This window comes from Mustela putorius, unplaced genomic scaffold (genome assembly GCF_011764305.1).
Source record: "Mustela putorius furo isolate JIRA1106 unplaced genomic scaffold, ASM1176430v1.1 tig00000508_pilon_pilon_pilon, whole genome shotgun sequence".
NCBI classification, from domain to species: domain Eukaryota; kingdom Metazoa; phylum Chordata; class Mammalia; order Carnivora; family Mustelidae; genus Mustela; species Mustela putorius.
The window spans coordinates 2,400,629-2,413,876 of NW_025421402.1; the positions used below are offsets into that span (position 1 = coordinate 2,400,629).

Here is a 13,248-nt window from a genome sequence, read left to right on the forward strand (position 1 = left end):
TTCCGTCTGAATCTCAAATGGTTTCTTAACATAGTCACTAATTTCTTTCCCACTAGCCATTGCCTCCCTTTACATGAAAATATAGCACTTGGCTTCCCAGCCAGGATTTAGCCAACTATTTGTCCTGATGAAACTGGTGGGACACTGCTCTTCCTATTACATTAGAACACCCTGCAGGCCAAGGTAGGAACCATTCTTGTAAATGAATGAACAGATCATTTTCCATTCCTTTCGAGTTTCTTCACATTTTAGTTTTATCCTAGTGGAAGAACCTTGCTTTTTCTAGTCCTAGAAAAAACACACGTCCTCAAAACTTGGAGTTAATGAGAAATCTGAGAAATCTTAGCAATGGCTAATCTTTTGATCTTTTTGGTTCCTGGGGCCCAATGTCAGGTGGTTGTTTCTAGTCCCTTTGTCCCCTCAAATTACCACACTGTCTTTGTGAGCCATTTATTATTGCCTCACATGGAAGACTGGTCCCAGTTGATTTTAAAGATTAACCAGTCTGCTCCCTTTGACAAAGAGCTGTACCACCATCCTTGGTTGCCAGGTCCTAGTGTTGGGGCTTAAGTGGAAGAATTTCTAATTTTGAGGGAAAGGATACAGATAATTTGTTAACCTTCTATTAAATGGACAAACAAGAGAGGTTGACATGCTCTGACCAGATTCTTGGGAAAATGACATTTTAAAAAGCATTTTATCGGGGCGCCTGGGTGGCTCAGTGGGTTAAGCCGCTGCCTTCGGCTCAGGTCATGATCTCAGGGTCCTGGGATCGAGTCCCGCATCGGGCTCTCTGCTCGGCAGAGAGCCTGCTTCCCTCTCTCTCTCTCTGGCTGCCTCTCTGTCTACTTGTGATTTCTCTCTGTCAAATTAATAAATAAAATCTTTAAAAAAAAAAAAATAAAAAGCATTTTATCCTAGAAAATTGAGTTTGCTGGAGCCCAGAGTACATTCTGGTCATTTAGTCGGCCAACTGATATTTTCCAAGAAATAATTAGTTATCATGTTTTCCAGAATGGGAACCTGCACCCTTAAGTCTAAGCCAAGGAAGTGTATATATGTGAGAGGTCCATCTTTGATACTGGCTTGATTTCAAAAGGATCGAGATAACGTCAGCCTGGTGTTCTGAAATGATTTTCTTGAGTTCCTGTGCTTTCCACTTTCCTCAGTCACTTGGAATCTGAGGGAAACCCAACATACCTTTCTGAATAGAAACCCTATTAACAGTGGTTCATTAGAGAAGGAGAAGGTGCCACAAACCACCTTCTTCAGACAGACTCCCATCCAGAATTGAGAACCATATTACTTGAAAGTCTGGAAGTGCCTCTGCTATTACAGTATTCCAGAAGAGAGATGGTACCCTTTCTTTTTTTCTTAGGAAGACTGAGATTTTGAGTTTGGCCAGCAGAGTTTGCAGGAATTGAGTTCTGCCTCAACAGAATAAAAATAAAAGTCTTTTGGTCTGTTAAAGCATTCTTCTAATTCTTGTTTTACTTAATAGGGAGGGTCATATCCAGCATTTTTTAAACATAGTAATTAAAAAAGATTGGAAAGGTTATGAACTGGTGGAGATCTCTTACATCAAAGTCTAATATTGCCTATGGAGCTTTTCTTTTTTGTCTGACTTATGAGATCATGACTTTTGAGAATATTTTTGGTGTATTTATGCTAGTTTTTTATATCTTAGAATGGAGGTTTTCCTTCTGTCTCTACTTTCCTCTAAGAACAGCATCACCCAAGTGGTAGAATGAGTTGCTTTCATTCATAAGCTCTAATTCTCCAAGCCAGCATAGCAGACTTTCTTCTGTAACCAAATTTAGACCCTAGGTCATTTTCTTCTCTTAGTTATTTCTTTCCATCTGTTGGAAGTGAAGACATTTTTCCCCCACCATTTGGCTTTAACTTAGTCTTTTCTGTCTTTTTCCCAGCAGATACATCACATAAAATACTTTTTTCCATCACCATTATATTGAACTGGGGAAGGGGGGGAATAACCTCTCCCTCACTTTTCCTGGCATTCAGATGCTGCCCAGATATCTGTGTTGATTCCCCCATCTTAGATGCCTAGAGAGATGTTCCTGCTAGCTGGAAGTTTGCTTTCTGGTTCTCATGGGCACTTTTCTGGCTCTCTTACAGTTTAGCGTAAGCACTGTCACCTGCGAAGGGAGCCCCTCAAGGATCCAGACGCACTCCTGGGCATGTGGCGGGCACTGAGCCGAGCGGAAGGCGGCCACGCTCGGAAAAAGGCCAGTGGTGGAGTTTTCTTTTTCCTTTCAGCTGTGATGTTGTGGTGCTTACCAATGCCCATGAGAAAAGGGGGGGCTTCTCCAGAGCTTTACTGAGAACTACCTCCTTTCCCAACCAAACTCTATTCATAGTTCTTCCTAGTAGCTTCCCTGACTATCAAAGCACTACCAAGTCTCATGTCTCTTTAGTAGACCCTTAAAACCAATAGCATATGTTTCATAACTTATCCTTTATCCTCCATGCTCTCCTTTGGATCTTCCCTTCTAAGCCAAGTTTTCGACAGATAATGTTTCTGCAAGGTGGAGTGAAAGGGGAACAAGGATAATGAGAGACAGAACAAAAGTCTAAAGCACCGGAGAATGAGTTAAGGGAGGAGGGCAAAAGCTTTCTTAGGAAGCATGTCAGAGGATACCATTTTGGGCTGGATAAAAGTACTCAAGAATCTACAGTCAGGGTTAAAACCCAGATTGACAGACTGGGTCTTTCTTAACTTCACCTTGGGAAAAGGAACTAGAGAAATTAAATATGACAAAAACAGCATTGGAAAGCTAACTTCATACAACTCATTTGAATGGTCCCCCTTTGGCTTAATTGATTGTAGATTGAATCTTAGTTTTAATCTGAATCATCCTTTCCAAGCAAGACAAAATAAAACAGTTCTGTATATCTCTGTCTGTTGTACTTTTCTGCCTTAATCATTCCAAAGCAAGTTATTCAGCTGTTCTTTCTAATGCTTTCTAAAGAAATTATGTTAAAGACACCAATCAGCAAAACTGGAAATCCCCCAGTACCCAAAAATAAAGTACCTTTTCTTCACAGATACATTTAGTTGTATTTCTTCCCAAAAATGTATGGTCTCTGTTAAGTAAGTATCTGTGAACAGAATTTTTACTACTTAGCAGAATTCAGCACTGGATAGGAACAGCACTGTTGATGGTTTAAAACACGTCAGGGAACTTGAGGATTTTTTTTCTGGCTTTTCCTTCTGTGTGTTAGTTTTAAAGCACAGAGTTCACCCATCACCACACCACCACTATCATTCCTTGTAAACAATTCTTCATATAGCTTCTAAATAACTTGAGTACTTGAGTTTTAAGGTATGAAACTCTTCTTCTGTGGTCCCTGATACCCCTGTAGTTCTAGTGGGTATGTAGTCTAGGCAGAATAAATTGGATTAAATAAATAATAATTAGATTTTCCCTCACATCCCTTATAACCTAATGCAGGTGAGTTCTTGGTCTTCGAAATTTTGCGATTTCCAAACCAGAGCTGATCATGTGCCCACTGGTTTTGAAACTCTGGGAGCCTGTAGAAAAGAAAATCTATTGTTTATCCAGCCTCTTTTTAAAATTTGTCTTTAGTTAATGGCGATTATATTATCTGATCTGAAGATTTTCTTTCCCATTAATGCTTGTGAGCAGAGCATCCTATTACTTGAACTTTCAAACCTCTTTTCTCCTATGTGAAGGAAATAAACTTTCAGAGAAATCCATCTTATAATGCTTGTTGTAGGTACAGACCCCCTAGTTGACTCAGGTTTCTTGGTCCACATGGGTCTTAATCTTCTGATAGCCTCTTACTCTCACCATCCCTTGCAATTTCAGCAGTATCTGAAGCCAAGTAATTAGTGGAAATTGGGGTGTGATCTTTGATGATATCAATTGTAGACAAGATTGGTTTTAGGACTTGTGTTAGAGTGGAGAGCTCCTAGCTATTGTGATCATTACCAGAGTACTACCTCCTCTGGCATTGGTATGAAAAAAAAGTGTATTCTCACTCAGCTTTTCTTTAAAGAGAGTAGACTTGATGTTCTTAGGTTAAATGAGAAAGGACCCTCCGAATGTGACAGGACCTGTGTGTAGAGTTTGCTTGGTTTTCATGCTTTAACAGTTCTTCTAATTGATGCCAGTGTTGACTGATGGGAAGTGGGTGGTTCTTTTTCCCTTCTGTGAGCCTTAGTGTTCCCTTACAACAGTATCTGTGCTTTCCTTGGGAAGGTAATTATTCAGGGACACCTGGGTGGCTCAGTGGGTTAAAGCCCCTGTCTTCGGCTCAGGTTGTGATCCCAGGGTCCTGGGATCGAGCCCCCCATCAGGCTTTCTGCACAGTGGGGAGCCTGCTTCTCCTTCTCTCTCCCTCTGCCTGCCTCCCTGCCTATTTGTGATCTCTGTCAAATAAATAAATAAAATCTTTAAAAAAAAAAAAAGTAATTATTCAGATTCATGTAAGCTTTATAGCCATGCCTTAAGTTTCAAACCTTCTCAGAAACTCTGATTTTTATACCTCAGTATCTTTTTCACATTATATGACTAAAAATTTTGTTCATCTTGATCCCATTTTAGTTTGTCCCTGTAATAATGATCATAAATTGTACTCTAGCGAGGAACATTAAAACCCATATCACAGTAGTCTATGCAAAAATTGAAATAAGTACTTAAAAAGAAAATACTGTATGGCCCATGTACTTTATGAATACGTATGGATCATCCTGAAAGATATTGCAGAATTGTCACAGAATTGATTGACTGTATCCAAGGAAGTTAAACTTGGGTAGACAGTGACTTCTCAACAGACTTAGGGCTATAAAGTTAAATCTGTCATCACATGAAGTATCTGAAGTCAAAGAAAGTGGGAGTGGGTAGCTTTATAAGTGCTCTTTCTCCTTTAATTGAATTTCACACAGGCATTTTAGAGACCTTTTTTCCATTAAACTTGAACATTGGTTGGTATCCCAGAGGTCTTCCAGAATTACATCATACTCATAAGTGTTTTAGTCCATTCTGAAAGTTAACACCCATATCCTTGGATTGTAGACATCTACTGTTTTTTTCTGTTAATTTATAAAAGACTTAACCAGAGTCTGGGCTAGCCAAACTAATCCCAAGAATTAGAATGGATTTCAGTATTTTTAGAGGTGATTGTACAGGTTTAAAGTGTTTGCTTGTGATTTACTTACTTAACTAAATGCTTTGGAAAGATTGTGACTTCTTTTGTCATGCTCTTGCAAAAATTCTTCTTTCCTGGGTGAAAAGATAGGTACCATAAGATTATATCAAAAACTGCAGTTTAGGGGTGATTGTGTGGCTCAGTCAGTTAAGTGTCCAACTCTTGATTTCGTCTCATTTCATGATCTTACAGGTTACAAAATCACGCCTCATGTGAGGGAGTCTGCTGGGATTTTCGCTCTCCCTCTCCCTTTGCCACCCCCCCCCTTCCCTGCTCATGCTCTCTTTCTCTCTCTAAATAAATAATAAAATTAAAAAAAAAAAATCAGGTGCCTGGGTGGCTCAGTCATTAGGCGTCTGCCCTCGGCTCAGGTCATGATCCCGGGACCCTGGGATCTATCCCCACATTGGGCTCCCTGCTCTACAGGAAGCCTGCTTTCCCTCTCTCACTGCCCCTGCTTGTGTTCCTGCTCTAGCTATTTCTCTCTCTGTCAAATAAATAAATAAAATCTTCAACAAAAAAAAAAAAAATTTTTTTTAACTATTTTTTTATTAAAAAATTTTTAATAAAAATCAGTTAAGTCTAGGGGCACCTGGCTGGCTCAGTGGGTTAAAGCTTCTGCCTTTGGCTCAGGTCATGATCCCAAGGTTCTGGGATCGAGGCCACATCAGGGTCTCTGCTCAGCAGGGAGGCTGCTTCTCTTCCCCCCTCTCTCTCTGCCTGCCTCTTTGCCTACTTGTGATCTCTGTCTGTCAAATAAATAAATAAAATCTTTAAAAAAAAAAAAGAGAGTCTAAGGATTTGGTAAAGAGGCAGGGCATAAAATCCAATAGTCAATAGCCTTCATATAAACAAACGATAAAAGGCTAGAGGACATAATGGTGTTTTTTTTTTTTTTTAAGTCCATTTACAATAGCAAGGAGCAAGATTACATACTTAGGGATAAAATTAACAGGAAATGTATGAGAACCTATTGGGGGAAACGATTTAAACATTCCTGAAAGACTTAAAAAGTAGACTTGAGGGCACTTAGGTGGCTCAGTTGGTTATTGGCTCAGGCCATGATCCCGAGTCCTGGAATCGTCGCATTGGGCTCCCTGCTCAGCTGGTAGCATGCTTCTCCTCCTCCTCCTGCCTTCTCTCGCTATCTCTATCTCTCTCCCTCAAATAAATAAATAAGGTCTTCAACAAAATAATATTTTTATTTATTTATTTGACAGAGATCACAAGTAGGCAGAAAGGCAGGCAGAGTAAGAGAGGGAAGCAGCCTCCCTGCTAAGCAGAGAGCTCGATGTGGGGCTCGATCCCAGGACTCCAGGTTCATGACCTGATCTGAAGGCAGAGGCTTTAATCCACTGAGCCACCCAGGCGCCCCCAAAATAATATTTTTTTAAAAATAGAGTTGAACATAACTGCGTTTTATTTTAGGATGATGGAAATGTTTTGGAATTAGGTAGAGGTGGTGGTTATATAGCATTATGAATGATACTGAATGCCACTGAATTTTTTATTTTAAAATGGTTAATTTTATATGAATTTTACCTCAATTGAAAAATTATCTTTCAGAGATATGTATTAAAGTATTTATAGAAAAATGGGGGGGAAAGTAGACTTGAACAAATGGAAAGACATATGCTATCCTTGGATAGAACAACTTAGCATTATAGAGGAGTATACAAGTTGATTCTAAATTTCACAGAAAAACAAACATGAAAGAATAGCTTCAAAAACACTGAAAGGGAAAACATTGAGGAGGAACTGGTTTTACCAGACATTAAAATATTATATAAAGCCTCTATAATTAAAACAAACAGCATGGCACTTGTGCATGAATATAAGTAAATATAAGTAAAATATAAGTAAAACTGTGGAATAGAATAGAAATAGAAATAGACACAAGTAACTACAGAAATTTAGTATAGATAAAGGTAGCATCTCAAATCATTGGGGTAAAGATGGACTTTTTTTATTATTATTATTAACATATAATGTGTTATTTGCCCCAGGGGTACAGGTCTGAATCATCAGTCTTACATAATTTACAGCACTCACCATAGCAGATACCCTTCCCAATGTCCATAACCCAGCCACCCTATCCTTCCCCTCCCACTCCCCAGCACTCCTCAGTTTGTTTCCTGGGAATAAGAGTCTCTTATGGTTTGTCTCCCTCCCCAGTCCCATTTTGTTTCATTTTTTTCCCTCCCTACCCCCCATGGCTCCCCACCCTGCCTCTCTAGTTCCTCATATCAGAGAGATCATGTGATAATTGTCTTTCTCTGATTAACTTATTTCACTTAGCATATTACCCTCTAGTTCATTCACGTCATTGCAGATGGCAAGATTTCGGGTTTTTGATGGCTGCATAGTATTCCATTGTGTATATATACCCCATCTTCTTTATCCATTAAGATGGACTTTTTAAAATTTTTTTTAAATTTTTTTTTTATTTGACAGAGAGAGAGAGAGCGATCACAAGTAGGCAGAGAGGCAGGCAGAGGGAGAGGGGAAGGGAAGCAGGCTCCCTGCTGAGCAAAAAGCTCGATTCAGGGCTCCATCCCAGGACCCTGGGATCATGACCTGAGCCGAAGGCAGAGGCTTTAACCCACTGAGCCACCCAGGTGCCCCAAGATGGACTTTTTAATAAAGGGTACTGGGATAACTGGGTAGCTATTTAGAATTAGATTAGTATTTCGTACCATACAAAACGTAAACTCCAGATGGAATAGGAATCTAAATACTTAAAAAATGAAGCCGTTTAAGTTCTAGAAGAAGATATGGATGAATTTTTCTTTAACCTTGGCATAAGGAAAGGCTTTCTGACTATGACACAAAATTCAGAGGCTATAATAAAAGATTGATAAATTTGACTACATAAAATATTTTCATTTGCATGACAAAAACCACCATAAAGAAGTCAAAAGACAGCTGAAAAACTGGGAGAAGTGTTTCACAACATATACACAGACAAAAGGATAATATTTTTAGTATATAAAGAACTCTTATAAAATTGTAGGCTCTGAAAAAAAAACAGAACACCTGAGGGCTGTGTTTCCCTGTCTTTATCTGGGAAAGAAGAGTGGGGTGGGGATGCTGTCTAGGAGGATGGGGTTAGGAGGGAGCAGCCTAGACGACCTATGGCTAGCAGGGAAGGGTTTGGCCTGAAAATCAAGCTGTTAAGGGATGGCAGATGGGATTGACAAGGACCTGACATGCAGCTGTGTAGTACCTGAAGTCAGCAGCACCTAAGACAGATCCTGGATGCTGCTCAGCGTTGCTCACTGGATTCCTGGAATGGGGGAGGTGGCGAACTGAGAGGTCTCAGGAGGCAGGAACCACTTCTCCAACAGGCCTCCCAGGACTCAAGAGTGGAGATGGTGATTGGGGACAGCCAACCTGAGCCCCTGACCCTTCCTGCCGTGGAACCTCCTGCCCACCTAGGCAGGCTCCTGACCAACTTAAGCTGGAAAAGGTGCTAGAGCAGTCCCACCAGCTCCCAACTTCCCCTGCCAGCATGTCATAACACCAAGTGAGCCTGAATGTGAAGTTCCTCTTTTTGGAGCAAGAGAATAGGAGGCCACTGAAGCAGAAATTGACGTAGAGGCAGCCATGGAAGAAGCAGGGGTGGTGTGGTACCAGGGGCCTAAACTAGGCCTGTCTTCTAGGTCAGAGTCTCCAATACCTAGAATACTTGGCAAGGCTCTAGCAGCTCTGCGTGCAGCTGCTGACCCAGAGGCCCCCAGGGGATTGTGAAGCAGAGAGGGGAAGGAGACAGCCCTGCCTTTCATCTCCACCTTCTTGTGCCCCAGGCAGTGGGGTGTACCAACTGCTCACCCGCACACTGGAGACAGTTTTCTAACCCTGAAGATAGGGGTGCCTAGTGCCAACCCTCTCCGGCTGTTAGCAGACCCTGCGGAGCTGGCTTACGTCTTTCCATCCTTCCAGGGACACAAGCAGAATCTCTCCTACTGGAACAAGGTCAAGGTCCTGTTCAACTGGATCCATTTGAGGAACCTGAGATACCTTGAGTCCCCTGCCCCTCCTGATGTCCCTACCCCGAGGATTGAGTCAAAGGGTATCCCCTAAAAGACCAGTATACCAGCCCCTCTGGAAGACATTTATGCCATCATTTGTGGTTAAGAAGCAACAAGCAAAAACCTTTTTGTATGCTGAGACTGGTACAGGGGCGTCAGGCGGGGTGGGGGGATGTTCGGTGAAGTCGTCTTCCTTGCCCTTTGCACTGTTGCTGCTTCAGGGCACTGCCAGGAAGAGCTACTGGTGCTCCCTCTTCTCTCTGAGGAGAGGGCTGGATTTTTCTCCTCTGGGCAGACTGGCAGAGGAGCCTGGTTCTCTGAGAGGCCCAAGATACGGATGGCAGCCCCCAGAAATCCCTGGGCCTAGACAGTGTGAACTAACTTACTTATCTGGAGTCCATGGAGCATGTTTAGTATGGTTATCTATTGGGGTCTAGCATCTCACAGATGCATATCTATGCAAAAATGATACCTGTATCTCCGTGAGTCTGCCGCTGTTGTGAACTCGCTGGATCCAACCATCTTTCTGAATCGTGCACTCAAAAGGGTCGGTCTTCTAGGGGAGGTAACGGGAAAGATAGCAAATTTAAAAAATTTAAAAAATAAAAATAAAACTTTAAAAACAAGAGAGAGAAACCCAGATTTATCAATGGTAGAGAGAAAGTTATACCAGGAAAAGAAGAAAATTCATTGAACTTTGAGGCATTGGATTGGCATCTCAGGTGTCAGTATATGGATGGATGGGTGGACATACGTTGACACACATACCTGTATTTCCTCGTGCCATTCTTTGATAGGGCTTAGGAGCAGTGAATACCTCAGTAGCAATGAGCATACCTAGCATCCAGATCTGGTTTTGAAATAGCATTTTCCAATAAAATAAGCCCCACGGATCCTTGGAGAAAAAGTTGATTCCAGGGCTTAGGCAGGGAAAATACAAGATAAGCCTGGAATATCTTGTGATATCAGAGAAAAAGGCAATGCTGTTAAAAGGATGGAAGTGTATAGACGTATATAGGAGCCAAATGAAAGGAGTGCCAATGCCCAAAGTAGAACAATTTGGGAAACAAAATAAATAATAATAGTACTGGATTAAAACTATAGAATAGGGCACCTGGGTCGCTCAGTTGGTTAAACAACCTCCTTCTCCTCAGGTCATGATCCTGGAGTCCCCGGATTGAGTCCTGCACCAAACTCCCCACTCAGCAGGGAGTCTCCTTCTCCCTCTGATCCTCGCCCCCTCATGCTTGCTCGCTCTCTCTCAAATAAGTAAAAATCTTAAGGAAAAAAACTATAGAATAAAATAACATGAGCCTACACTGGTATAAAGAAATAATTGGATAAAGAAAGAAGAGACAATTCTTCATTAGAGAAGAATTGCAATATATAAGAGTGAAGAGAATAAAATATAAAAATGCCATCGATAATCATTGCAGACAGGATCTACAGGTGGGTAGTAAAATCAGTTTCAAAGTTTAAAAAGAAACACGATATTAGCATAATTTCAAAGTATCTTTCCCAAGATTCTTATCAGTCATAAAGGGAAAAACAGTATGTGTACAGTGAAGAAACCAAGTCGGCCCTATATTATTACTAAGTGATCATGGTTAACATTTCCAGTAATTTTTCAATACTATGTATTCCCTGATAGGATATACTGCTGACACAGGGTTACTTCTCAGATATTTTTGCGGAAAATGAATAACCTCAATTGGTCGTGAGGAAAGTAGGGTCCAATGCACATTGAAACACATACTACAAAGTAACTGCTCATTACTCATCAGAAGTGTTGTGGTCATAAAAGACAAGGAGAGAATGAGAGAATGTCATGCATTGGAGGAAACCGAAGATACATGACAACCAAGTACATTATGGGATCTTGGATTGAATCCTGAAACAGAAAAGGGACAGTAAGGGCAAAAAACTGGTGAAATTCTAATCAAATCTGTAGTTTACAGTATTATAGCTGTGTTTCTTGGTTGTTGTTGTTTTTGTGTTTTTTTTTTTTTTAAGATTTTATTTATTTAACAGACAGAGATCACAAGTAGGTGGAGAGGCAGCGAGAGAGAGGAGGAAGCAGGTTCTCTGCTGAGCAGAGAGCCCAATGTGGGGCTCAATCCCAGGACCCTCAGATCATGACCTGAGCCGAAGGCAGAGGCTTTAACCCACTGAGCCACCCAGGCGCCCCGTGTTTCTTGGTTTTGATCATTGAGCTACATTGTGTAAGTTGTTAATATCAGAGGAATGTGGGTAAAGAATATCCATGAACTCCAGATACTATGTACTGTTTGTCACCTTTTAAGTCTAGGAATTATTTCACAATAAAACATTTTTTTAAAAATGCGTAGATAATGGGGCACCTGGGTAGCTTGGTTCATTCATTAAGTTCCTAACTCTTGTGCACACTCTCTCTCGCTCTGACAAATAAATAAATAAAACTTTAAAAAATTTTTTTAATTAAAAAAGAAAATAACTTTAGTTACAGAGATAGGAAAGCCAAACAATGTACTCATTATGAGCAATAAAAATATAGCACAATAACTGATGTTTTACAGTGTAGTCATGGCAATAAAAATATAGCACCATATATGATTTTATTTTAGTCAAAGAATTTTTAAAAGATTTTATTTATTTGCTCAAGCAGCTGAGCCACCCAGGTGTCCCAGTTAAGGAATTTTTATTTTTCTTATAGAAAGAACTTTTAAGATACAATACAGTATTATTAACTATAACTGATATGTTGTATATTACTTCCCTGTGACTGACTTATTGTATAACTGGAAATTTGTTCCTTTTGATTCCATCCATTTTGGCCCTCTATTCTCCACCCACACCCTCCCCCCCCATCATCTCTAGCAACCACAGACACACACACACACCATTTTCTTTCTCTTTTTCTTTAAGATTTTTTTTTTAAGATTTTATTCACCTGACAGAGATCACAAGTAGGCAGAGAGGCAGGCAGAGACAGAGAGAGGAAGCAGGCTCCCCGCCGAGCAGAGAGCCAGATGCAGGCCTCGATCCCAGGACCCTGAGATCATGGCCTGAGCCGAAGACAGAGGCTTAACCCACTGAGCCACCCAGGTGCCCCACACCATTTTCTTTATCCATTCTTTAGTCAGTGAGCATTTGGTTGGTTTCCATTATTTTGGCTGTTGTAAATAATGCTACAGTGGACTTGGGGGTGCATATATCTTTTCAAGTCAGTGTTTTTGTTTCACGCAGAAGTGAAAATGCTGGATCATGTAGTTCTATTTCTAATTTTGGGGACATCCTCCATACTGTCTTCCATAGTCGCTGTACCAGTTTACATTCCCACCTCCAGTGCGCCAAGGGTTCCTTTCTCCACATCCTCGCCAACACTTATTTGTAGACTTTTTGACAATATAATAGTATCCTAGCAGATATAAGATGATACTTAATTGTGGTTTTTATTTGCATTTCCCTGGTAATCAGTGATGTTGAGCATCTTTTCATGTACCTGTGGGTCATCTGTATGTCTTCTTTGGAAGAATATCTGTTCAGATGTCCCACTCAGTTTTTAATTGGATTGTTCTTTTGTTGTTGGGCTGTCCGTGTTCTTTATATACTGGATATTAACCCCTATCAGACACAGGATTTACAAATATTTTCTCCCTATTCAGTAGGTTGCCTTTTCATTTTGTTGATTCCCTTTGCTGTGCATCAGCTTTTTAGATGTACAGGTATACTCTGGAAACATGTGGATACGGTTCCAGACAATAGCAATGAAGCGGATATTGCAGTGGAGCAAGTCAAATGAATTTTTTGGATTCCCAGTGCATATAAAAGTTATGTTTGTACTGTATTCTGTTAAAGTGTACAGTAGTATTATGTCTGAAAAACAGTGTACATATCTTAATTAAAAATACTTTATTGCTAAAAAGTGCTGATCATCAATCTGAGTTTTTAGCAAGTCATAATCTTTTTGCTGGTGGAGGGTCTTGCCTTGATGTTGATGACTACTGACTCATCAGGGCAGTGGTTGCTGAGGGTTGGGGCAGCT

At 40.6% G+C, this 13,248-nt stretch overlaps 1 protein-coding gene across 2 annotated transcripts in view; it reads left to right on the forward strand.

Moving 5' to 3' along the window:
* The window catches only part of IPO9 (importin 9), a 56,495-nt gene that overhangs the window by 2,324 nt on the left and 40,923 nt on the right, over window positions 1-13,248 (forward strand). Inside the window, exon 1 of one of the 2 annotated variants that reach the window (XM_013058142.2) lies at window positions 2,174-2,246. The exons of the other annotated variant lie outside the window; for it this stretch is intronic. The gene's annotated coding sequence lies outside the window, so the exon portion shown is untranslated. Of the gene's footprint in view, window positions 1-2,173; window positions 2,247-13,248 lie in introns of those variants that run through there. 2 annotated transcript variants of the gene reach the window in all.